The 25,192-nt window shown below is 41.9% G+C and overlaps 1 protein-coding gene across 3 annotated transcripts in view; it reads right to left on the bottom strand.

Moving 5' to 3' along the window:
* Positions 1-25,192, bottom strand: part of TNR (tenascin R) — an 835,808-nt gene that overhangs the window by 675,666 nt on the left and 134,950 nt on the right. The gene's annotated exons all lie outside the window — the stretch shown is intronic.

The following is a 25,192-nucleotide window of genomic DNA, read 5'->3' as shown; positions in this document are numbered from 1 at the left end:
TCACATCCAACATTTCCCGTCGGAAAATGTATGCGGCATAAGGGACAATTTAAACAAAAATTTTATTCCTTTTTCAGAAGATGCAAAAAATCTGATACGTATCAGAGACTCATGTCAGATGTCTGAGAAAATCAGTGAGCCAATCACACAAGCAGGAAATTGCATCCCTGGGGGCATACAGAACACCTAGAGGTTGCCATATTGCGTTGACTCTTTTGACAGTTTTAGATTAAAATTAAAAGATATTGTTTAATAACAATAAATTACAGAATGGCTTGTGTAGCAATTTTATACCGTATGTTCCATTTTTATTCAATTTTTGTTAAAATAATATATTTGCAAGTGATGCTAGTGTAAGTACCCACATTTCCTCCTTTACAGCAGCACAAACTGGGAGAGGGAGGCCCAGAACTAGGAGCCAATCAGATGTGCTGACAGGAGGGCAAGGCATTGAGACAAAGGCATTGGCTGCTGCTGCTCATTCACTGTCCAGCTATAGGTTGGAATAGGTTGGAGGTGGGGAGGTGACCTCTCATTATTACTTGACAATAGAAGAGACAAGGCAGGTCATCAGCCTCCTGTACTATATGGCAAAGCTGTGTATATCTCAGGGGAGGATGAATGTAAATAAAAATTATTTGGCAGGTCAAGCAGTGCCTTTTTCTATATTATATTGTTTTTCTCTGTTTGGCGTTCAGCTGTAAAGAAAGCAAACTTAATTCACCCAGGATGTTATATTCAAGGGCCTTTAAGAAAAATCAATACCTCATACATTATTCTATCTATTTATAATTGAAATTAAGTCCTGCCCCAAAGCTGTTTTCCATGATGGAAGATATCAATCCAAATACACCTGGATATGAAACCACCTAATGCAAGCTACTGCACATCATTTGATATTATAAACTGCAGAAAGGTAGCGTTACATGTAGAATACGTTACCATTGATGAATAATTCTAAATAATAAACAAATGCCCAGAGGAGCAGACCTCTTTAAACATAATCCCTCTGGAAGGCGATCTCGGATCTCACAACACAAGCCAAGTATTTTTAACCCCTTTTATGCCCCAGGGGTATATTGTGCAGCTGAGACTTGATAGATTCTGATTGAAGGGCTTTAGATATAATTTTTTTCCTGCATTTTATTTATGTATTTATTTGAATGCGTACAAAGTGTTTGCATGCATTGTGGTGGTATGTCTCTGTGCATATGTGCTTAAGCTGCTAGAAACAGTACCTGCTCAGATTATGAAGTCTGGCCCAGAATACGTAAAATTTGGAGCTGCTCATTATATGTAGTGACTAGTACGAAACTGCTTAAACAGAAGGGAAAGGACCAGAGCATGACCCCAGAAACTGCCTGCATACCTGAGCACCACAGGTTTTGGGCTCTCTATAATAGTCTGTAAAAATGCTCCTTAAGGTATGTCCATTTGTGCTGTAGATCATGAACCACTTTAGCAGGTAGTAGCTCTCCACAGCATAGGTGTGCACACAGGGTGTGCTGGATGTGCCTGGGCACACCATAATCATCCTTTGTGGCACAGATTCCCCCTGCTGTTCAGGCCCCCATTTTGCTCTCCTCCCCCCCCCCCCTTAGCGCTGCTGACACGGTCCACTGCCCTACTGACACTGCCAACTGCCCTACTGACACTGTCCACTGCCCCACTGACACCCTCTACTGCCCCACTGACACCACCTACTGCCTTACTGACAATGTTCACTGCCCTACAGACACCAATCTCTGCCCTATTGACACTGCCAACTGCCCTACTGACATTGCTCACTGCCCTACTGCCACCAATCTCTGCCCTAATGACACCACCTACTGCCCCACTGACACCACCTACTGCCCTACTGACAATGTTCACTGCCCTACAGACACCAATCTCTGCCCTACTGACACTGCCCACTGCCCTACTGACATCACTAACTGTCCTACTGATGCCAATCTCTGCCCTGCTGACACTACCCTATGAGATTGATTTCTCTATACTAGTGCTAGTATCGGGTTGGACCCCCTTTTGCCTTCAGAACTGCCTTAATTCTTCATGGCATAGATTATACAAGGTGATTTGAGCTGTGTGACATGGTGCCTTATCCTGCTGGAAGTAGCCATCAGAAGATGGGTACACTGTAGTAATAAAGAGATGGACATGGTCAGCAACAATACTCGGGTAGGCCATGACGTTTAAACAATGCTCAATTGGTACTAAGGGTACAAAGTGTGCCAAGAAATTATCCCCCACACCATTACACCACCATCAGCCTGAACCGCTGATACAAGGCAGGATGGATCCAATACGTTCATTCTGACCCTACCATCTGAATGTTGCATCTGAAGTTGAGACTTATCAGCCCAGGCAACGTTTCTCCAATCTTCTATTGTCCAATTTTGGCGAACCTGTGCGAATTATGGACTCAGTTTCCTGTTCTTAGTTGACTGGAGTGGCACCTGATGTGGTCTTCTGCTGCTGTAGCCCATCTGCTACAAAGTTCCATGTGTTGTGCATTCAGAGATGATATTCTGCATACCTTGGTTGTAACACGTTATTATTTGAGTTACTTTTGCCTTTCTATCATCTCAAACCAGTCTGCCCATTCTCCTCTGATATCAACAAGGCATTTTCCTCCACACGACTGCCGCTCACTGGATATTTTCTCTTTTCCAGACCATTCTCTGTAAACCCTAGAGATGGTTGTGCTTGAAAATTCCAGTAGATCAGCAGTTTTTTTAAATACTCAGACCAGCCCATCTGACACCAACAACCATGCCACGTTCAAATTCACGTAAATCCCCTTTCTTCCCCATTCTGATACTCGGTTTGAACTTCAGCAAGTCGTCTAGATGCCTAAATGCATTGAGTTGCTGCCATGTGATTGGCTGATTAGCAATATGTGTTACCAAGCAATTGAACAAGTGTACCTAATAAAGTGGCTGGTAAATATATATATATATATATATATATATATATATATATATATATATATATATATATATATATACACTGTACAGTAGATTTGTATATTCTAATAACGTGTTGCTCCATCCTAAAGAAAGCTAAATATAACCTGTAGTAATAAAATGAAAGTTGAAATCTTTGGATTGCTTTTGGGAGAACCTTTCTTTTAGACGTTTCTGGTATGACGCCGAATGGAGTAGACAAGAGTCTAGTGTGGACTATAGGAGCCAATCAGGTTCAATGAAATCAGACATATAACAAAACAATTACATTTGTTTCCTCCAGTTTCCTCCCTTTATCGGCCAGCCGCTGCATTTGTGGTTCTGTACAGATAAAGATATTCAAATATTTGAGGTGACTTTACAGTCTGTTTACTTCCTGACATTCAGAACGGTAGCATGCATAGCATTTCTGCAAAGAACGACACCTCAGAAAAGCATTTAATAAGGGCACCGCGGTACTGCAGGAAAAACACCTCACAATTCACAAGCTTTAAAGAGTCTAGAAATCTGCTGCGCCATCTGTATTCCACTCACATTCCCAGCGGATGTTATAAACAAACAGAAACGGGGGCTGAGGGATGATTGATTTTTTTTTTTCTTCTCCCTCCTGTCCGTCCTTCCATTTCTGTACATTTCACTGCTTGTTTTGTTTCCTATCCCCTGCCAACTTCCTACTTCTCTACAAAATCTTTTTCCTGGGGACTTACTTATCAAATGGTGAAAGACATGTCTGGTTTAAAATTTAGCGAATAAAGTTAAATAAAGCCAAGCCAACTGCCGCTTTGGCTGTAAGTGTGGCGCTTTCCAGACGTGTTGAAATTCAAAGCATACCTGTTGCTGTCTCATACCTAGGCCTCGATGGAAGTATAAACTCAACACCAACAATGGGAAGCAACGCTGAAAAAAATTCCTCATTGGAGGTCTATAAGCATAGTTGACCACTTAAAAGGATTAAAGATTATGTGTCATGTGAAAATTTAAGCGGAATTCCAAGATCATGGTATTCCATCAATGAAATGGAAGCTGCTCTCCACCATAATAGTCCGGCATGAAAATATAATACTGTCAGGTGCTATGGGTATCCACTTGATCCCCTGCCCCTCTAAGGTGTTTCACTCCATCAAGAGCCTAATTGTAAAGGTGCTTTTATGATGAAGGGGGGCTTCTTTTTTTTGGGTGGAATGCTATGATTGTGAAGTGGCAATACAACGCCTGAAGCCAGCACCCATTGGCCAGTGAAGCAGAGGGGAAAGGGCATTGAGTAAAGAATAAAATAATTAGTTTGCTCCAAGAAAACAACAAAAACAATTGATGCGACTTATGCCGCTTACATGCGACAGGACTTTTCGACGGACTAGGTCTGATGGTCTTCCTGAAGGACTTTCGGCGGAGGTCTGGCGGACTTTCTGAACGAAACGGCCACACACGATCGGACTAAGTCCGTTTGAAAGTCCATTCATTTTGAACGTGATGACGTAAACGGGATTGAACAAGGAAGTTCAATAGCCAGTAGCCAATAGCTGTCCTTGCGTCGTATTTGGTCCGTTGGACTAGCACACAGACGAATGGTTTGCCCGATTTTTAGTCCGTCGGACTTGAGTCTGTCGGATAGATTTGAAACATGTTTTATTTCTAGGTCCGTTGGACTTTTGGGGAAAAAAGTCTGCTGGAGCCCACACACGATCAATCTGTCCAACGGATTCCGGTCCGTCGGACTGAGTCTGCCAGAAAGTCCAATTGTGTGTATGCGGCATAATAGCTCCAGCTATAGTACAGTGTAGGGGTCAAGTCATTACTTTTCCTTTTCCTCTCCCATTCACAAAAAGACTTATATGGTGTTCTTTGAATGGACAAGGGGAGAGGAGGGGTGGGTAAATGACTGGCTGTCCCCTTGTCCATTCACAGAACGCCATTTTGTGAAAAGAATATAAGGTCTTGTTCACACGCTGCATATCAATGCATACCCTTTGCGAGGGCCGTGTTTATAGGGAATGAATTCCAGAGATAAAACGATAATTCTCCTGCTCTACACGACTCTGGTGTGGCCACACCTAGAGTATGCTGTCCAGTTCTAGGCACCAGTTCTCAGAAAGGATGTACTGGAAAGGGAGAGAGTACAAAGAAGGGCAACAAAGCTAATAAAGGGTCTGGAGGATATTAGTTATGAGGAAAGGTTGCGAGCACTGAACTTCTCTCTGGAGAAGAGACGCTTGAGAGGGGATATGATTTCAATTTACAAATACCGTACTGGTGACCCCACAATATGGATAAAACTTTTTGCGGAAGGGAGTTTAACAAGACACGTGGCCACTCATTAAAATTAGAAGAAAAGAGGTTTAACCTTAAACTGCATAGAGGGGTCTTTACTGTAAGAGCGGCAAGGATGTGGAATTCCCTTCCACAGGCGTTGGTCTCAGCGGGGAGCATCGATAGTTTCAAGATATTATTAGCTAAGCACCTGAATGACCACAACATACAGGGATATACAATGTAATACTGACCTATAATCACACACATAGGTTGGACTTGATGGACTTGTGTCTTTTTTTTCAACCTCACCTACTACGTAACTATCTAACTATGTTTACCTGCATGGGGATTCACAATTTTTCCATGCTTCCAAATGCAGGAAATACCATTGATGTGGATTGGGATGTACCAGGTTCACAAATACAGATACTGCTCCCAATATGACATGTGTTTAAATGTGGGTGTCGGTGTGGGTGCAATTGCACAGGCTCAAATGCAGACATTGTGAGTTTGGAGACACATACTCATATGGATGTCATATTGGAAGCAGAACCTGTGTCCATGCAACAACTGCATTTCAATTGACATCAATGGGACTTGATCACCTGTGCATCCTGCATGTGGGTAAACACAGTCATTGTGTGGTGTACATGTTGATACCCCCCAAGTGAATGAGCTACAAAAACAAAGGGACAAGAAGGTGCATTATTAAATACATTTATTAATACTATAAAGCCACTACAAGATACTCACAAGGTAGCAACTGCTAAATGCCAATGAATCACAAGATGCCATAAAGTGCACACGCACGTACTCCGATAACATCATAGGGTTGTCAAGCTGACACATTTCAGGGGCGCACCCCCTTCCTCAGAGTTTGGCTTAAGTAGTTTTATTATGATGATATTGGAATACATGCGTCCGCACTATATGGCATCTTGTGATTCATTGGCTTTTATCAGTTACTACTTTGTGAGTATCCACTTGCAGTGGCTTTATATTATTAATAAATGTGTTTGCTAATGCATGTGGCATGCACCTTCTTGTCCCTATGTTTTTTTAGCTCTACTTTCCATCAACCCGTCTGAGGAGGGCTGCATCCGCCTAGTGTTTGGCTTTGCTGTTACTTATTTTCCAACCACAGAGGACATCTTAGCACTGGAAGTGACTGTTTGCTTGTGCCCAAGTGAATGAGACCTAAGGCTTTTTTGAGTTACGATTAAGCGCTGGTAAGTAAGTAAGTAAGTAATAAAGTTGCTCTGTGCCTTGGATGTGCTATTTAAATAAACATGTGCTAAAGCAAAGTATATGTGAATGCTGCAGTCTTATATGTGCCAAGCAGGACATAAATAACTTATAACTCTTCAAATAAACATTTCAGAAAGCTATCAGTATACAGTACAAGAAAAAAAAATAAAACATCTGTGAATAAATTATGTTCAATAAATAAATTAGCTACTAAATGGTTAATGCCTGAAAGGTATAAAAACCAGTAAACAAACATGGTAGAATTTGAGATTCCTGAAGACGACCAAACACACAGGAGCACACAACATTCGCTGATGTAACTTTCGGCGGTGACCCACAATCAACTTCCAGTAACGGAGCGAGGGGCAGCCATCTTGTGCACACACACACACACATACACAACACTGTATATACCAAGTGCTGGTTTATAAGGCACAGCAGCAAGGGGCCTACTTGCTGACATCATTGTGGCTGAGTTCTCGGAGCAGGAACGGCGGTTACTCTTGAAAGTTTATTCTGGACAATTTTTATCTTTTTATGCTGCAGAAACTATAAATGATTTTCATGAATTTATCAATAAAATACTATACTATGTGAGCATCATTTGGGCTCCAGCTGGCAGCCTCTTTTGGATATCATCACCTAATCGCTACACCAGGACAGGAGGCCATTATGCTTCATAGCAATTGATCATTGTGCATTAATGTTCACCATTCGTGTATGTTCCCTCTGGAATTCACATCTGATTGCAACATCTGATTTGCTTCATAGCAATCATTCTAGGCTTATTGATGTCTGCTATCTGGTGAGTGTCTAGATTGGTGGAGGTGCATGGTTGTGGCTGTCCATATCCTTTACATGCTGGGCGAAGTGTGTTTCATTTGATGCTTATTATTATTTTCTTTCTGGTGAGTGTTTTGGGCTCAACACACCTGTCATTGGAATTATTTTGAACAAACGGAAGTTTTTCTTCAATCACGTCACGGATTTATTCATTTCAGAACTTTGTTTGTACATCACTTATTAAGACTTTATATGTTTGTCATAGCTGAACACTGCACACCATTTTTAGTTTTTTTCTGTGTAACTGACATAACTGAAACTGTAATTTCTACAGTAACCAACAATGTGGTCCTAGCATATACTTCACTAGAGGTAATTTATTTAACTTTTTTGATTTTCCACACATAATTTTTTCCTGGTGTTCCATTTAACGTAAACTACAACATCCAACTGCTGCAGTATGCATTACTGGGACTTGATGTAAAGCAAACACCTCGCTGAACGTCAGGAGAGTGGAAAGACGAGCAGAATAAAACCTGGGTGCACCAAAAACCAGACTTTTTTTAAGTAGGCCTGATATTATTCATTTATGTGCACTTAACCTTTTACCATGTCAAACTATTTGGTATAAAATTAAAGTGTGACTTAAAAAAAAATTAAAAAGGAGTTCTGATTTAAATATCTGTGCCTGGAGAACAAACATCCTAAAAAACAAATGGTAAAACTTTTTTGCCATCTATGACCATTTGGGAAGATTTCCCTTCATGTCCTGTTCCATAGTCAAAACAGAAAGTGAACAGAAATCCCTAAAAAATGAGGGAATCCCTGGTTGTCACCATTGGAAGATTGCCCCTCTATTTCTGTGAGAGACAACCTAAAATGTGGGACTCTTTTAGTTTTGGTCATAACAGTCAACCTAGCAAATAAAGAGGGGGATTCTCCTTAATGGGGATATGGACATTAATATAAAACTGCCAGATGTTCCAATCCCTCTCCATTCGATTTAAAACTAATAAAAGTTTTGCCTTTAGTTACACTTAAATAGATAAAGTTTTCTGAACAAAAAACTATCTGCAGCACCTAATCGGGTTCTTTTTGCTATAGTGTTTCTTGGACAGGTCAGAAAATTGATGGGCAGATTTTAATGGCTCTAATAGACATAATGCTTTGACACAACTGAATACATGAAGATCCCATCCAGTTTCATCAGAAAACTAGGAAAGTGCTCTATAATGGCACCTGTCATAGGATGTATGAAAAAAAAGATTCTGTCTCTTTGTGTGACCTCTTTTTTGAGTGCCTTTTATCAGTTTAACCTTTCCAATAAAAGGTTTTGAGATGATATTTAGCTATTGAAATCAGAGGCATATAAATGTTTTAAAGACTTTTTTTTTCTTCTCAAATATATCAGATAGTGAATAAAAATGTACTGTTTATGAAAACCAAAGATAAAGTTTAATACAGGAAAGAAAAGGAAAAAAAAGCATAACACGAGTCAACATATTCTGCAATACTAGACAGCCTTTTGCATAGTTCTTGCCCCAACAGAGCTTACATTCTAACGTCCGTATTGTGCATTTCATGGCTTATTTTTTTAGAGATGATTTTTTTTTTTTTTAGAGATGCTCCTTGATGATGCCCAGCCATTACTGGATTCAGATGGTGGTTCTGGGGTTGAGGATGACAGGAGCATGAGCCTACAGAGAGGGAGGAACACGGGTAGACAAATTGGCATTCATGTTCCCCAATCCGCAGCGTATTGCAAGTGTTCTCCAGTGGAAATCGCACTGTTGATATCTGCAAACTGTGTCTCAGGCACATCAAATGTGGCAAAAACACCAATCATTTGGGTACCGCATGCTTAACAAGGCATTTCATGTCCAACCATTCAGCCCGTTTGGCAAGAGCACCTAAAAGCCCCATAAAAGAGGCACAAATATGTCCCTCCTCCTCCTTACCCACTTCAGCCTGCCCCTGCTATACTGTGTCATTACCTCTCAGCAGCCTCCACTGACAGGATGATGATATAACACAGGTTGTCCCAGGTCCTAGCAGCACATCTGCCAGCAGCACACCACCAGCTGTAAACTGTAGACGGCAAATTTCTCTGCCCCATTTGCTGTAGCAGAAAAAAAATACAGTCACTGCCACCCACATGCCCAGCGTCTAAATGCAAGCTTGTCAAAGCTGTTGGCTCTCCAACTTCTGCCTTTCATCCTGCTGGATTCTGCCCCCTTCCATGAATTTGCACAATGTGCTGTACCACAATATCAGGTTCCCAGTCGCTACTACTTTTCGCATAAAACAGTTCCATCTCTCTACCATTACGTGGAAGGGAATGTTCTGGCATTGTTGGGCAAGGAAGTCAGGCATAAACTCCAACTTACTGCTGACACGTGGTTCAGCAAGTATGGGCAGGGACGATATATTTCGTCCACAGCATACTGGGTAACACTGCTTGCAACTTGAAAGGATGCAGGACAGGGCTCGGTGCAGCAGCTTGTTGTGCCCCCATGTCTCCATACAGCTTGTGGTGATGATGCCAGACCTGTGAGCTCTACCCCCCTCCTCCTCCTCCTCCTCCCCCACCTCCATGCCCTCCTTTGCAGAATTGTCCTATGAACATCAGGTACCCATTAAGTGTTCATAGGGCTATTCCACGAGTCAGGCTAAAAGGTGCCATGCAGTGCTACAGCTGGTGTGTTTAGGGGACAGGAACCACACCAGAGCAGAGATTCTTGCAGCTCTGCAGGGACGGGCCCAGAGGTGGTTCACACCACGCCAGCTGGAGACAAGAATGGTGGCGTGCAATAATGGCTCACACCTCCTGTCCACCCTTAGACAGATAAAGTTGACACATGTGCCATGCCTTGCACATGTGCTCAATTTGGTGGTGCAGCATTTCCTAAATACGTACCCAGGGTTGCAAGATGTACTAAAGCTGGCAGAAGAGTCTGTAGTCATTTTTAGGTGATCATACACAGCCAGTGCTCAGCTGGCTGAAATTCAGCAGGAATTACACCTGCTCATAAACCGCTTGATTTGTGACATGCCCACCAGGTGGAACTCAACTTTGGGAATGCTGCCGTGGCTATACATGCAGCAGAGGGCCATCAACAAGTATCTGTGCCAGTAGAGCACGATGACAGGCTCAGGCCGCCTTGGCTTTTTTTCCCCACACCAACAGCTGATCATTAAGGATGCATGCATATATTGTCACCATTTGATAAGGCCACAAGGATGGTGAGCTGTGATAGTGCATGTATCAGTGACACAATCCCTGTTGTGTTCCTGCTGGAGCAGACTCTGCGTGGAATTATGTACAGGGCACTGGAGGCAGAGCAGCAGGAGGAAGAGGACTACTTTTCCTCTCAAGGCCCACTTTATGCAGACACCATCATTCCTATGTCACAGAACAGGAAGACATGCGTCAATCTGTAAGTGATGGTTTTAGAACCCCAGGACCCTTGGGACTAGTACGTGGCTGGGAGAAGAAAGTTCCAGATGGTGTCATCCTGAGTGAACCCGAGGAGTTTGCTTCTCAAGCCTCTGCAAATTTGAGGCACATTGGCAACCTCATGCTTCAAAGCCTGCAAAAGGACCCAAGAATACGTGGCATAAAGGAGAAGGATGATTAGTGGTTGGCAACCCTCCTTGGCCACCGTTTATAAGGGGAATGTCTCAGAACGAATTTAGTCTCAACAGAGAGTACAGAAGATAAAATCTCTTGAGGACACTTTAAAGAGGATTTTATTGAATGTTTTTCCTGACTCCAGAAGGTTACAGTGTCGTGGAAAACATAGTTTTGAGTCTTCTGTTGGTCAAGAGAGGAGCGTTGGAGAAGGCATCTGTCTAGGTGAGGCATATCAGAATTTATTTAGTCCTTGCTGCCCAGGGCTGTCAGCTTCCACATCCCATCAGCAGCATCTGCATCACATGGTGGATGATTATCTCGAGGGCCAAAACAGAGATGGTGAGCTTTCCAGCTGATGATCCACTGACTTACTGGGTCATGAGAATAGAACATTGGCCAGAACTTGCCCAGGATGCTATTGAGTTGTTGGGCTGCCCTGCATTCAGCGTGCTTTCAGGATGGGCATTCAGTGCTACAGGAGGTTTTGTTACTGATCATAGAACGCATCTGTCCAGAGACTTTGTGGACCGTTTGACTTTTATAAAAAATAATCAGTCCTCAACTACCAGCTATGAAGCTCCTGATGCCGATGTCACTGATTAAATCTTTTTGGGATGTGGAATCTCTGCAGGACTTTGAGGCTGCCTAGCTTTGAGGGTGTTCAATCATCTCACCTGGAAGAATTTTTTTGGTATAGGTTTCATGGGCACAATTAACACCCAAAGACCAAATTTTCTGCACCTGATTGACAGGTGAATATCATTGCAATTTTTTACAGCAAGACCAATTCTTGCTTTCATCAAGATTACCTCTATAGGGTTATGGTGGGAAGGCGCCACGACAACCAAAGAGCAATTTTTATGCGCCCATTAATTCTATCCAAAGTCAAAGTGACACCAGAATATATCCAAAAAATCTTGTTCCCAGTGCACTTCATTGTGGCCTCATCATACACACTGGCTCCTCAGTTGTTGCTGAGCAAAATAAAGGCAGCTTGCAGGGAAAATTTGATTTTTTTTTTTTTTTTGGGGGGGGGGGGGGGCTTTATAAATGTAATTATTGCTGCAGCAGATTCTAGACATGGTACAGATCTGCCACTTTACAGGTAGACTAAGGGGACCCCCAGACACTATATTGGAAGGAATTTTTCATTTTTATGCTTTCACTTTAAAAATAAAAAAAACACTGCTCATTTAAAAATTAAGTTTTTCAGAAACTTTTTTTTTTTTTTTAATGATACATTTCCCCCAGTGCAGGACCCGGACCCCTACAACCATTGTACAGGCATACCCCACTTTTAAGTACACAATGGGGTTTATTTAACTAAAGCTGGAAAGTGCAAAATCAGGCTCACTTCTGCATAGAAACCAATGAGCTTCTAACCCCAGCTTGTTCAATTGAGTTTTGGTAATAAAACCTGGAAGCTCATTGGTTTCTATGCAGAAGGGAGCCTGATTTTGCACTTTACAGCATTAGTAAATAAACTCCATTTTGTACTTAAAAGTGGGGTATGCCTGTATGCCCAATTACTTGCATATAAGCCTTCAAAATGGGCATTTTTAAAGTTCGGGTCTTTAAAGGTTCGGGTCTTTAATGATGTTCGATATTCGGGTCGAAAAGTTTGCAGTGTTCGAAAGTTCTGGTGCAAACTGAACAGGGGTATGTTCGGCCCATCCCTACTGAGTACTACAGTATATTGTTTAAAAAACAAAAAAAGTCTGTGCTAAGTGTATCTAAAATGGAAAATTAGCATACTAAGCATCCAAATACAGGATCAAACTACACAAAAAATATATAACCGGTACACTATCCCTTAAAGTTAGTGACAATTTGTGCAAATACAAATAAATATCACAAATCCACAAAATCCATCAATAAAAAAACTTAATACGAATGAATTCAGTGAAAATGAAACAAAGGTGCATACCCTGGCCTGGCCGTGATGTCATCACCCCTGCCAGCTGAATCATGGCAGTACTTTACAAGCTTGTTCAGAGAGTACAGAGCTGTTCGCAAAGTCAAAGGCACAAGAACAGAGGACCCGACATATCAAGCAGCTTCATTGGGAGTAGGCACCACATGTAAATACTAGTGTGCATGATCCGAGCACAGGTTAACCATAAATGATAGGTTTACCTTTGAAATGAGTATATAGTTACTACTTCAATCCAGATAGGGAAATTATATATGAAATAGAATTTTAGAATATACATTTTTTTGCTGAAATACATATTGTAGAAAGGTGTTAAAAATATTGGCGGGGATGTCAAATAAGCCCATAGTTACACCACATTACATAAGCTAGTTACAAACTAGAAGTTTTGTAATTCAACTCGGCGGGCTTTATCGAAAAAAAAATGGAGTGGTTGCCGTCATAATTAAGCAATGCTACTGCGGAGATCACTCCCGCTATGCTATTGTGTTCTGACAGGAGGACTGCCCCCCTCCCCGCCAGAATATACTGACCAGTTCTTGCAGCCATTGGCTGCCAGCGCTGATCGGATGCTAATTTCCGAGCATGCTCGTTTGACAGAAGCTGGTCGTTAGACTGTCTTCTGTCAGACAAGCTACTGTACACACTGACCACATGTTGGCCATTTTTCTGTTGAACTGGTCGACACGAAATTCGGCCCGTGTGTACCAGCCTTTACTCTTTTATTTAAGACTTTCTAAGCTGTAGGTATATTCTTTTTTAGCGCGGGTTCTCCAAGACCTGAGAATTATTTTAAGGGTTCTTCGGGAGAATAATGTGGTTGAGGAAGGCTGATCTATCTGTTTGTTTACTCTATATATAGGCATATAATGCATGTTGCAAAATGAGACAATCTTCTATTAAACCCAGGCAAGTACAATTTCTAAGGACTTCAAGTACTATCTAGAAAACACTGTCAATACGCTCAAAGTGCTATATAACAGTAATCAGATTACTTTGTTGCATTACTGAAAGGACTAAGATGTACACAAACGGAATAGACATGCATCAAAAGATCTATGCTGCCTTTGTGCCTTTGAATAGGCAAAGGTGAGAGTTTGAAATTCCCTAGCTTGCATAGTCTCAGGATGGAGAAGGATTCTAGTTACTGGCAAAAGGATTTGTAGAGTGGGACGGTCTGCTGCACACAGTGACAGCAGAAAAATGACAAATACCATGTGCCAAGGCCATGTGCACCTTCAAAATAAGTAAAGAATAAATGGCATCTGTTTTATAACCAAGTGATATTTTTCCTTTAACCAGCCTTTCCAGTTTAAACATTTCCAATTAGCCATGTTGCTTTACAGAGCATGCATTGGATTTTAAAATGTATTTTACCTGTGTACTTCAGCTAAATAGTTCTTTTTATGTCTTTGTGTTTTCCCCCAGCTACCCTGTCTTATTAAATTGTTGCGTTTTCCTCTTACACTTCAAACGTCTCGTTCCTCTTTGAATGCTGCGTACCTATAAGAATCTCTCATCCTTACGTTCTTTATATTTTCTTTCTTCTTTCTACTTACTCTTCATTAAATTTCTTTCTCCTCTCTGTCCCTTGGCGCCCACTTCTGTAAGTGCCTGCAATTTCCCTCTGGTTATCTCTGCCTCTCACACCTTCCTTACGTTGGGTAATGCATCATCCCCCGCTCACCTTCCTTCCTCATCCTTGCGTCTTTCTTTCTCCTCTCTCCATCCACTCTCATTTTGGAAGAGTAATTGATGAAATAACCCTTTAATACATTTTGTGAAATTGTATTTGTCTTAAGGGGTAGGTGTCCCTCAAAGAATCTGTCAAGTTTCCTTAAGAAGACCTATTAAGCTTTGAAGTCTGAATAGCATTCCATGCTCAGCATAAGCATTAAGAATTCAATAAAACGTCAAATTTCTAAGCTGGAATCCACTGTATTGAAAAAAAAATTTAATTCAGTAAACAAAGTCATTAGTGAACGTTTATAGAATTCACTCAGCAGAGGAATGTTTGATACAAGAACTGGAGCTATAAGGGTCATTTTTATAAAACTGAGATAGGAACCTAGAACATAATGTGCCTGCATTCCATCTCATTCACTCTCATTTTTTGCAGCAATTATAACATTGTGAAGTGGTAGCCCAGGGAGCAAAGTCTGGTAAATGCGAATTGAGATTTTAGGCTAAAATCTCCATTTGCAGCGCATCAACTATGCAACGAATGTGTGTGACGAGTGAGATGAATAGGGAGCAGCACGTCTTTTATAGGATTTAATGGTGAATCATTGATAGAAAAAAACAAAAAAAAATCACCAGCTGAAAACAGAGAAAGCTGAAAACTGATCAGACTAGTAGATGTTATAAATATAGAAAATGTTACTAAGAACTGGATTTCTTATTGAAGAATGGGAAATACCATTTTGAAGCACACAACAAAAACATTTTTTTCAATTTGAGTATGCAGAAAAATCCAGCAACCGAATGGCCTTAACAAACAAAGTAAATATTCCAGTATTTGGCGGTAAAAAAAATGAACTGATTATTCAGTACTTAAAAAAAAAAAAGGCCCTTTTGTGTGAGTCTATGCTAATATGGTCTTTTTCTGAAATCTAGTGTCTGCATATGGCTGGGAAAGCCCCCTTCCCCTTCTCCTACTCAACTACATAGCAGTGCTTGGGCATAGTAATGGATCACTCCTGTACAAAGATGGAGGATTTGGCATATATGTTTGTACTCAGAATATCAGAATGTTTAGGAGGATTTATCAGGTGCTTTGGAGGGTTCTTGATAAGCATGGGTGGGTGGGAGGTGGCTTTGATTTTTATGTACATATGATGTAACGTTAAACTATTTGCAAAATGATGCCTGTATAGATGTTGGATGTTTTTCCTACATAATAGTACCTTGCAAGTATAGTGAACAAGAAGAAGGATAAAGTCCAAACTCCTACTAATGCTTAGCACATCAACAATTCTCAAAGAAATTAACAAAATGATCTCTGTCCTGATCTGGACCTAAAATCATCCAGTTACTCTTATTTGTTATACCAGTTTGAAACATCATATTTGCTTTTGTGATCTGCAGACTGTGAAGTTTTTTTTAATGTATCCTGCCAGGCTGAAACATCACTTGAAATGGCTAAAAAAGAGCAGTAATAACAGGGAGGAAGAAAGCACTTAGAAATAATGAAGCCTATTGGAATGTTTTTTGTCAATTAAAACTGATGAAAAAAAGAATTCATTCATAAAACTAATAGAAAACATCAATTATATATTTTTAAACATATCCAACATAACGCCTACATAAAAATACACTGTTGTTGACCTCCAGTAATCTTGTAGGCAGCAGCACTCATACTGGGAAAGTGGCCACTAGAAACCATTTAGAGCTCTACTAACTTGCAGGAAGCTGTCACTTCAAAAATGTACCATATGTCATGAAGAGGGATGCTAGGTGATGATTGTATTGGTGTTGTGATTTTCCTTCAGCATTGGTTCACATTGGAGAGATTTAGCATGCGATTTAACTTCTTCAGATCCGCGCTATAGCCGAATGATGGCTACAGCGCAGACCTACTTTGCCGGGAGTGCGTAAATAGATGTCCTCCTCTGCTCGAGTGGCCTGCACTCCCTGCAGGGCGTGCGTGGCGTGTTCTGTGATCACCGAGTCTATGAGACTCATTAGATCACAGATTGAAGTAAGGGGTCAATCCCGACTCTTTACCACGTGATCAGCTGTCAGCTAATGACAGCTGATCATGTGATGTAAACAGAGCCAGTAATTGGCTATTTTTTCTCCTCATGCTAAAAAAAAAGCCGATCACGGTTGCTATCAGAGAGACATCGATCAAGGAGAGCTGCCGCCAGCTCATCTGTGCCTACCTGTGCCACCTGCCAGTGCACAATAGTGCCACCAACCAGTGCCCACCATGCCACCTACCGGTGCCCACAGTGCCACCTATCAGTGTCTCCAATCAGTGCCTCATCAACAGTGCTGCCCATCAGTGTCACTTACCAGTGCCTATCCATGCTACCTATCGCTGACCATCAGTGCCATCTATCCGTGGAACCTATCAGTAACACCTATCAGTGCCACTCATCAGGGCCCATCAGTACCATCTTATCAGTGGCCATCATTGCTGCCCTATCTGTCCCCATCAGTGGCGCCTTATCTGTCCCCATCAGTGCCATCTTATCTGTGCCTATCAGCGCCGCCTTGTCTGTGCCTATCAGTGCCCATGAGTGCCGCCTCATCAACGCATATCAATGAAGAGAAAAATTACCTGTTTGCAAAATTTCATCACAAACTATGAAACATGATTTTTTTTTTCAAAATTTTCTATTTTTTTGTTTGTTTAGCAAAAAAAAAAACCCCAGCTGTGCTTAAATACCACCAAAAGAAAGCTCTATTTGCGTGAAAAAAATTATAAAAATGTAATTTGGGTACAGTGTTGTATGACCGCGCAATTGTCATTTAAAGTATGTCAGCCCTGAAAGCTGAAAATTGGTTTGGGCAGGAGGGGGGGGGGGTTTAAGTGCCCAGTAAGCAAGTGGTTAACATGTCAAATCGCATGCCAAATCAGCGGAAATTTTTGGCAATGGCATCACCTGATTTGGTGTGACGACGCCTCACTGCACCAATTCCCAAAAGTAGTTTCTGTACTACTTTTGGCAACTTCGGGGTGCGATTTCCATAGACATCTGTGCAGAAACCCACACAGATGTCGCTGAACCTGCCCCCGATGGCGGGACTGACATGCAGGAATGAAATCGTGTAAGGTCTACTGTTCTTGCACAATTTAATTCCCGCTGTCAGTGTGAACCCAGGCTCATGGTCTAATTACAAGATGGGGTATATTGGTGAACAAGTGTCATTCATTAACTGGAGTAGAGAAAAATTAAGATTGCAGACCTGATTGTGAACCATTATAAATTCCTGAAAACAAATGGAGCTGCGCTAAAAATAGATATGTACCATCTAAGAACAGTGATAATAAAACCACTTGTATATATATAAAAAAATGTATATGAATTAAATATAGACAAACAAAAACATGATATATGATGCTGATAAACCACGTGAATGATTGAGTGTAAAATTAATAAAATATGCACAAAAGTGAATACAACTCAAATAGTGACAAACAATAAATCACAAATATACTGCATAAGTACACATTATGATCTAATAAACAAAAAAGTCCATTCCATGAAGTACGAAACAACCACAGGAGAAACACCCGGTGTTAGATCCTCATATGCTTCACCATATTGTGTGTCCACCACCTATAGGTATTAGCCTTACCAGATTGCCAATCACATATGGCTTATCTCCTCACCGCACTTGAGTGTGATGGGATATGTCTCCCCTGACCTGGGATCCGGAATCATCCATCCACCCCAAGGATATGATTCGCGCTAAGCAGGTCTCCCTCTGCACAGCTGTTCGTATCGCTCAACGGCAGGAATGGTTGTATGTATATGGCAGTCAGCACTCCAAGACCTTGGTGTCTAGCTGGCTATATAAAAAAAAAATGTCTCCATTACTTCCTGGGTGGACCTTGGGATTGGGTCCAAGAGAGCAGGATCTAAAATTTTACCAAAAACAAAATCCGATCGCATAAATTCCGATCGTGTACAAAGTGCCATGCATGCTCAGAATAAACTAAGAGATGAAAGTTATTAGCTACTGGCCCGTTTATAGTCCCGTCATACTTGTTTGACGTCACCCCATTCAAAATGATCAGATTTTCTGACAACTTTGTGTGACCGTGTGTATGCAACACAAGTTTCGGACAAAATCTGTCGTAAAAAATCTGACGGATTTTGTGGTCAGAATGTCCGTCCGTGTGTACAGGGCATATGTCTGGTAGCAGATAGATTTCAGATCCTCCCATGCATGGCAAGGAACTGTTTGCCAATTGTATAGTCACGTGTGCTTTTGCTTACCAGATCTCATTACAGTCAGCACATCAATTTGAAATTATATCACATTTGCCACAATGACATCCTTGCCTTATGCTGGCCATACACTATACGAAAAATCAACTGAAATTCGGTCATTTAAACAGTTTGTTTGTTTTTTGAGCACAAAATCGATAATCGTTGGGATGTTTTTTGAGCTGAAAAAAAAACAAGGACAAGTTTGGAAATTCTGCCGAACGAATGATAAATTTAAAGGTTAATGTGTTTCCTGTCCAAACTATCTGCACTAGGTATATGTAAAAAAACAAACAAAAAATGCATTAATTTATGACCTCTGAACGATTTATCGGTCATTACATGATGGCACTATCGTTTGTGCTCACGGCTGAATGTTCGTTTTTCGAAAATGGGTTCTGCAGATTTTTCATATACACTTTTAAGTACTTTTAAGTACACAATGGGGTTTATTTACTAAAGCTGGAAAGTGCAAAATCAGGCTCCCTTCTGCATAGAAACCAACGAGCTTCTAACCCCAGCTTGTTCAAATAAGCTTTGGTAATACAACCTGGAAGCTCATTGGTTTCTATGCAGAAGTGAGCCTGATTTTGCACTTTCCAGCTTTAGTAAATAAACCCCATTGTGTACTTAAAAGTGGGGTATGCCTGTAGTGTATGGCCAGCATTTATTAGTTTGACAATGGCTAAGCAGTTTCATGACATGCCTCCATGTAAATTCATATGATAAGATTACATGTATTGAATATATTTATGAACTTATTAGCATCTAAATTAAAACAATGTTAATTGGGGTATATTATTTTTACAGAATTTCTGATTACGTTTACAAACACAACAGTCTTGTAAAATATCTAAGAAAACAAAAAAAAAACTAAAAAAGTGATCGTTCCAGTGGAAGGCATACAATGCACTTGAGAGCAAAGTGAGATTTTTCATTAGCAACACTCCTATGTAATGAATAGATGCAATGCTATCTCTTCATCTCTGGTACTGATTCTCTGTCTCTCTTCCGCCACATCTATTGGTTTATTGATATCCTATTGAATCTCTTCCCAGCTTTGTCCATTTTTACACCTGTATTCATTTGTCTCTGTCTGCCGCCTGTATCATCACACAGGTCCAAAGTGAGATATCACCGCACAGGCAGGGTTTAAAGAATAATGTGCATACATCTTCATGCTGGGGGTCTCTTATCAAGCTAAACATAGAGAAAATAATCTTCCACCACAAATCCTATCCGTCCTATCACAAATCCTATGTGTCTGGGGTAATGATTTACAAGCTGTTTCTGTTTGTATTTTATATATGTATATACAGTTCAAGGCATAGGGGCCATGTTTGCATTTAATATATTTTTGCTGTTTTCGTTGCTTACTGGTTCAGTTTCCACATTTAGTTTTTTTGGGTTAAGACTGGACATGTACAGGATACTTTAGCAGCATTTACCATAACGCCACAGCGGGTGAAGCATGCTGAGGCAAGGGATTGGAGTGGCTTTTGTAGTCATGTAACTAGTGTCTGAAAGATGTCATGTGTCAAAAGTCTGAGTAATGTAATGTCACAAGTGTGGTAGGCAGTTATAACCCTTTGTCAGGCACTGGAAGTGGAATGAGGGTAATGTTAAGTAATAGAAAGCAAAGCCTTATGAACAAAAACCTTTACTTTGCACCCGTCGTATCTGTAAACTCAAGTCAACCTGACCTGGACTAAAAGTTTCTAAAGCAACAGCAACGCTATAGTTCTGCAAGTACCTGTGCTTGTCTTTAGACTGATATCTGTGTCGCTGTAGGGCCTCCTTGGTTGATAGGTGCCAGTTGTGGCTTTGATGTCTCTTGATATTGCAGTTCGCTGTGCTAAGCCCCACCTAATGGTGGGCAAATATCAAATGCTATAATTTTAGTGGGTAGGAGTAGTTCTAGCATCTCCCTACTAAAAGATAAGGAGTTTTAGCAACAATGGAGGGGTAAGATCAAGGGCTAACCTAACAGAATGCAAATGGCATGAAACCAGGGCTAGGACACGGGAGGGCAGGAGGGATCAGTAGGTTACTTTAGGGATGGAGGCAGCTTCCTTCTGTTACAAGGTTGATGGCAACAGTGATTTTGACAAGCAAGCGACTGTTGGGCGTAGGATCCCCTAAGCTTTCACATTATGACTGGGGGGGGGGGGGGTGGTGCGTAGTTTGGCATCTTTGCCCTGTGCGCTGGAAGACCTTGTACTGGCACAGAATGAAACACTGGTCTTAAAGTGTTACTAAACCCACAACAGTAAAATCAGTCTGCATATGCAATAAAGCATGCTTGTTATACCCACTGTGGAACCTAGAGGGTTAATCCTCTTTTCCTCCTCCCCTTCTTGCTTTACCCCCAAAACGTGTCCAGGTAAGACAAAGCTGCTGAAGTCAGGCTGCATATGCTCAGTTTGGTGTGTATTGCTAGAGAGTTTTATTTTTTTCTTAGGAGAGTGCATGTAGTCAGCGCAAGGCCAATCAGCACTGTCTAGACAAAAAGGCAGGGGTCCTGCAGCCTCGTAGGAGAGTCAATCAGAGTAGAATGAAAACTCCTCCTACAAGCTTTAGCCAGACACTGATATAAGTCAGAAGACTGCTACTGTATATACTGCTGATGAGAAAAGGCATTTAGCAGTTTACTAAAATAATTGCATTTCCATGTTCTGTGTGCTGCGGGAGACCAGATATAGTGAATGCAGGGTCCTGGGTTTAGTAACACTTTAAAGACAAAGTGGCAAAAGACAGAGCCACGGATAGCAACTTGCAATGTTTTATTTTTAAGGTCTTTGATATGTACATAGCCACAATATTAGTTGTTGGTGGACAACAACTGTATGGCTCACTCCCCAGCTTTCTAATATGCTGTGGACACCCTGATGGGGCCATCCCCAGGCTAAGACGAGTAGCTGTGCCCTCTACCACAGCCATACCAACCTTTTCTGAACATTAGGTAATAAAGTATCATACTCTTTGCTTTTTTTTTTTTTTTGTTTGTTTGTAAGGCAACTTTCAGACTGAGGCGTTTTTCAGGCACTAAAGGGCTAAAAATAGCACCTGTAATACGCATGAAAAACGCCTCCCCCGAGTGCTTACACACTGGAGCAGTGCACTTGCAGGGGGCATTGCAGAAGCGGTGAATACACCACTCCTAAAACGCCCCTGCCATTGAAATCAATGGCCAGCACTGCTGAAGTGCCTGCAAAGTGCTTTGGCAGCAGTGCTTTGCGGGAGCTTTTAACCTTTTTTTGACTGCTAGCGGGGGGGGTTAAAAGGGCCCTGCTATTGGAAAAGTGCCACTAAAACTATGGCAAAGCGCCGCTAAAACTAGCGGCACTTTACCGCCGACACCCCCCCCCCCCCCACTCCAGTGTGAAAGTGTCCTTAGGCCCCATTCATACCTGAGCTTTTTGTAGCTGGAAGCTCCAAGATGCTCAACAAGCAAAATCCCCTTCATTTCAATGGTCTCAGTTCACATCTGAGCATTTTGTCACCTGCAGCAAAATCTCTGTCACTCAGAAAGTACATGAACTTCTTTAAGGCAGATTGGATTGTTTTTGGCCCCAGTAGGAATGTCTGAAAACCTGCTCATCATGAGCGTTTTATGAGCACTTTGTTGTTTGTTTTCTGGCCAAACCACAATTCTCCACCCCTAATTTCTCCCCCTAGTGCTTTCTATTTGGCTAAAAAAAAATCTGCCACTGGAATACACATGTAAAATGCATTTCATACATGTCTAACATGCTCATATATGAAAAGGAGAGTTTTTGGGACTTTAAATGAGGTGGGCAAATGAGGTCAGTTATCACCAGTGTGGACATACTTATCAAATGGGGACTACATTGTGCGCTGCCCCTCCCCCCCTTTGAGCTCCCCCCTCAGCTCCCGGACTTGATTCATTTGGTGGCCTGTGACCGTGAACCTCATGTAGTTCACACTCCTTTGGCATGTGAGCATCCATTTGGGGTGAGTGATCCCTCGCCTCCCCTACATGCATACCCCACCTTACAACAATGCACATTGAATTTTTACACGTTTTATCCTCTCTCTTTCTAAGACTCTGGTGCAAAACCGCCCCTGAAAAGTGTTTTGATACACGAAACGTGTCGGGATAAAGATATGCACCAAATAATTATTTTCCCCACCAGGTGTATATACCAATAGACTTTTATCTAAAAAGCTCTTTAACTATGTGCATTTTAAATTGGTGTCTCACCTATCAAGGATTATCTTCCCTGTATCACCTGGTAGCTTGTACATACATATGATGTGACTGCTAATCCATACTTGTATACTTATCATGTTATTGTTTATCAATAAAATTATTTTATACAATGGTGACTGATCCTCTGGCCTCATTTGTCCACCTCATTTAAAGTCCTAAAACCTCTCCTTTTCATGTATGCATAGTGATGGAGACCAGTGTCTCATTTAAAGTCCCAACTTCTCTTTTCTTTCTTAACAAAATGCTCATATATGCATAGCTCCCAACTGTCCCTGATTTTGAGGGACTGTCCCTGATTTGGAGCAATGTCCCTCTGGCCTTCTTTCCTCCTCATTTGTGCCTCATTTTGGTCTGATCTACCGTATTTATCAGCGTATAACACGCGCTGGCGTATAACACGCACCCCAAGTTTAGGAGGGAATTTTAAGGAAAAAAACTTTTAGGAGGGAAATTTAAGGAAAAAAAAACTTACATTTAAATGCCCATCAATGCAGCCTTATCAGTGTCCATCTGAAGCCTTGTCAGTGTCATTTACGGCCTGTCCATCATTGCAGCCTTGTCATGCAGCCTATCCGTCATTGCAGCCTTGTCATGCAGCCTGTCTGTCATGCAGCCTGTCCATCATTGCAGCCTTGTGCATCGTTGTCGGCTTTTATTTTTAAAAATGGCGCCACCGAGATGTCCTGTGTATCTCGGCGGCGCCCGGTAGTTCTCGGCCGCCTTTGGCCGTACTGGGCAGCTTTCGGCCACCTTCGACCTTTCCTCGACGGCTTTCGGCCGCCTTCGGCCGTACTCATGGCTTTCGGCTGCTTTGGCCCTTCTCTGCAGTTTTCAGCCGCCGAGAAGGGCCGAAGGTGGCTGAAAGCCGCTGAGGAAAGGCCGAAGGCGGCCGAAAGCCGCCGAGAAGGGCCGAAGGCGGGTGAAAGCTGCGAGAAGGGCCGAAGGCGGCTGAAAGCCGCCCAGAGCCCCAAAAAATCACAGAGAAATCGTGGAGGATCGGCGTATAACACGCACCCACGATTTTCCCCTGGATTTTAAGGGGAAAAAAGTGCGTGTTATACGCGTATAAATAAGGTATATAATTGTATAAAAAATTCACTTTTTATCTTTCAAAAAGTTTCCCAGTGATAAACATTTCATCTAAATTCTAAATTGCTGGATTTGTAAATGTTAAAAGTTAATATAAAGGAATAGGAGTGTCAAAAAAAAGTCCTTGTGGATTTAATTAACCTTTTTTTGGGGTTAATTCTCCTTTTAAGGGGGTGTGTCAGGGGTGCGTGTCCTATGCCTACATAAGTTTGCAAGTAGGTGTCTCTCATTCCCATCTCAAAATGTTGGGAGGTATGATATATGTGTAGCGGACGACATTTTGGACAACGTGTCATTTATGTGTAAATTTAGTTTTTTGCCTCAGAACAGTAATGGGGTTCTGAGGGTTAATTATTAGGTTAACTTTGACATCAGTTTGGCTGGCCTGTGTTAGAGTTCTGCCTGGTCATGTGTACAGTGAGGTGCACCTGACAGGCCAGAACCAGGCCTGGTTGGACGTTTTGGGTATCGGCTTCCTCAGAGCCAATCAGTGGGTGTGCCGGCCCCGCTGAGGAGTCTGGGAGGGGTACTTAAGATGTGGAGGTCACGTGTTACGGGTGGTTCGTCCGTGAGGCCCTAGTGGTCTGTTCCTGTTTCTAGACCGGGGTAGCCCCGCGAGGGGTCCTAGTCACGGGAGCGTTTGTCGCTCCACAACATGCTTCAGTTGGTTAAACCTAATAGACCCGCCTGGTCTGGGGTAAGGATCTGTTCCCGAGTCTCGGAACTGAGGGAGGATTCAAGGCGTCCGGGTGTGCTCTCGGCTTGGAGGGGCACCGCAGCTCATGCAAGTGACCAGGGGAGGACTCTTCGGAGGAGGGCCAACAAGCTGGCATCCTGAGAAGTGCCTGGTTACTGAGTTATGAAGGACACTGACGAAATCACGCTTTTTCCAGTACTACCAAGGAGGCCGAGAACATTCCAGGTACTGAGGAAAAAGGTTCCTGTTCACTTTCAGTTACAACTTGTTCAAGGTCAGAGATTTCACAAGTTCTGAGTCGAAACGCTGATTGCCATAATCTCTGGCTAGAGATTTGTTCAGCCTTGAAGTGCCCAACTGCGAGTGTCTACTCTCTGTGTGGTACTAGAGACTTTATTATATCTGCAAGTCAAGGT

This window comes from Lithobates pipiens, unplaced genomic scaffold (assembly GCF_037356315.1).
Source record: "Lithobates pipiens isolate NorthernLeopardFrog02 unplaced genomic scaffold, aLitPip1_a1.2 Scaffold_23, whole genome shotgun sequence".
Lineage (NCBI taxonomy): Eukaryota > Metazoa > Chordata > Amphibia > Anura > Ranidae > Lithobates > Lithobates pipiens.
The sequence above is the reverse complement of the archived record's forward strand: the minus strand, read 5'-3'. Positions and strand labels throughout refer to the sequence as shown.